The sequence below is a fragment of the Kogia breviceps genome, chromosome 2, assembly GCF_026419965.1.
Source record: "Kogia breviceps isolate mKogBre1 chromosome 2, mKogBre1 haplotype 1, whole genome shotgun sequence".
Taxonomy (NCBI): Eukaryota; Metazoa; Chordata; class Mammalia; order Artiodactyla; family Physeteridae; genus Kogia; species Kogia breviceps.
Window position 1 is genome coordinate 175517310 of NC_081311.1, and position 3111 is coordinate 175520420.

Here is a 3111-nt window from a genome sequence, read left to right on the forward strand (position 1 = left end):
AATGGCTGGCTTTGGCCATCTGTTGGTCTTTGGTGTGTCGTCTTCCTTTAGGAGGATAGACCTAGGAAGAATGCCACCCACGTGCTTGAGGTCATTTGGGCAAGGAAAGCTGGAGTTCTGGGTATCCAGAGTGTGTAGGAGTGGGGACATGGGTTCTGGAAGGGGCATACTCTATTTTTGGGTAGATTCCTTGGATCTGGAGGAGAACCAGAGTGAGAGGTCTACAGTGTGAGGTCCAGGTCATGGGCCACATCTGCCCTGGCCAAAGAGTGGTTCTGCCTCTCAGTTTTTCATGGCCATGGTAGAAGCAGACTCTGGCCAATCACAGGTGCTGGCAGGTGAAGGACAAAGTAGGGTATAGCTAGTACTTTTTCCTACCATATATTGCTGAATAACTAAAAAAAAAATTATCTCGATATGAAGTTTCTGGAAAAATTCTCAGCAGGTGTTTGGAACCTCATCACCCTTCCTTTGCACTGACTCTCTTAGCCTGGAGCTCACTCATCAAGCTGTGAAATTGAGATCATTGCCTGAATTATTCCATTGTTTTGCTCTTCCTTAGCTTCAGTTATCTTGATAATTCAAGAGGATGTAACTCTTTAATCTAGATTTCAGATACTTGCTGTTCAATCTCCTCTTTTTTTTTTTTTTTTGACTTGGTTTGTTGAATAAATCTTTGGATTCATGATTTTCTCTAGACTTAGAATTTAAAGGAAGATATTCTTTCTCCACTTTTTAAAGTTTCAAGGTATATTTGACACCATGGAAAAAGACATGTAAATACAGTTACAGAAAAATACATCCAGAGTTATTTTGGATATTATGTTGATTGAGAAAAATAAAATTTTATTTCTCTAATTTAATGTTATTTCACTCATAGAGGGGAAAAAATTAAGTTCTGGTGTGCTAAGTTTAAATATACTTTAAGGCAAAAAATTAATGTATAATATTACATTATATTAATATATGTCAGGAAGGTAACTTGAAGATAGTTAAAAAACAAACTTGAAAATATTTGCTTTGCTGTGTAGACTTTGCAACAGTTATTTTTAAAGACTGAGGAATTCAGCACCTGCCATTTTTGCCAGCTGGTGTAGATGTTAAAAATTACTGTCACTCTTCCTCCTGCTACTCTATTTTGCACCTGCTATAACTTGAGTTAATGGGCACCTCACACATGGTAATTTAATAAGGGTGGGTCCCATGACAGTGTACTAGATTGTTATCCCATGGGGAGTTAAAGCAGTTTTATGAGGTCTTTAGAGAAAAATATTAAATATGAAGCTTGAGAATAAAATATTTAGTGCCTTGTAGATGTCACGTTTTTCTAATTGAAAAGTGTTAAAAGAGTTTAGAAGATGGGAAATTTAGCTACATATTCCAAAGCAAAAATGACCCTTTTATGATTGGACTGTTTGTGCCAGTCCACTTCTCTACATGCTGACATTTATGATTTTTTTTTTTTTTTTTTTTTTTTGCGGTACGCGGGCCTCTCACTGCTGCGGCCTCTCCCGTTGCGGAGCACAGGCTCCGGACGCGCAGGCTCAGCGGCCATGGCTCACGGGCCCAGCCGCTCCGCGGCATGTGGGATCTTCCTGGACCGGGGCACGAACCCGTGTCCCCTGCATCGGCAGGCGGATTCTCAACCACTGCGCCACCAGGGAAGCCCAAATGATTTTTAAAAACACATTTTATTTCCTGATGTAACAACCGAATATAAATATATATTGAGAGCTACTCTGTTCAGTATGGTATGCCTGAGCCACATGTGGCTATTTATATTAATTAAAATGAGATACAATTAAAAATTCAATTCTGCAGTCACACTGGCCACATTTCAGTCAACAAATGTGGTTAGTGATTACCATACAGAACAATGTAGATAGAAATTTCCATTTTTACTGAAGGTTCTATTGCGTAGAGCTGTGTGAACTATCCAATTTCTGGTCTTAGGCAAACTTAGCCTTAAAGATCTTGAGGCCATAGTAAATTCTCCTTAAAAGAGTGATTGTGATGTCCCAACATCATCTTGGCTACAGAAACTTAGGTCAAAGTTAAAGCTGTCGGCTACTGAAATCTGAGTGACCCTTGCTAAAGATAGGATCATGATGACCTGAAGTGCCCGACATCAGGACAAAATTGTTTCAGGTTCCAAAAATGTATAGGCAGGCAGGTAATTTTCAGAGATTTTGAAATCCCATATATTTTAGGGATATCTTTTTAGAGAGTGGGAGAACTATTTATCCTTTCATCTCTTCTAAATATCCAACTACTAACTTGCAAATTCTGCTTCTATTCTAAAGAAAAAGTGATACATGATAGCAATATGATATGATGAAGTAAGTTTACACTATAAACTTGTATATCAATTAATCTTATCATTTAGAGCATGTATTAAAAGATTGGTGCTTTGTGACCACCTAGTGGGGTAGGATAGGGAGGGTGGGAAGGAGACGCAAGAGGGAGGAGATATGGGGATATATGTGTGCCTATAGCTAATTCACTTTATTATACAGCAGAAACTAACACAACAATGTAAAGCAATTATACTCCAATAAACATGTTAAAAAAAAAAAAGATCAAACCAAGATTTTGGGGACATGGACATGCAAAGTAGAGGAAATCATAGCAGGAGAGAGAATTTTAATAGACAGGATCTTGAGTTCTTGAGTAAGAGTCTCATCCCCAGAGACGTTTTTTAAAGTAACAGCTGAAAGGTCACTTTAAATTTTATCCTTGAAGACATTCAGTGAGACATATCAAGGGCTTATTAGAATTTTCTAATAGGCCAGACTGTCACTAGAAGTGAAATAGGTCAAGCTATGTATACAATGATTTACATAAAACTGAAGAAACCTACTTTCATCTTAAATTGCCGGATAGCTTATATTAAACCATCTCTGATCCTATCTGAATTTCCTCAGTTTTCTATTTTGCATTTTCAACAATATATGATTATCATTATTATTCCGTTATTGTTGTGTAGACTATAATTATTTATTCTCTTAAAATTTTGTAATTCATCAATACTCTGTACATTTACAAAAGAATTGGGGTTTTAAAAATAAGTTTCTCTAAGCAAGGAGATAAAAACACAGTGCGACTTAAACA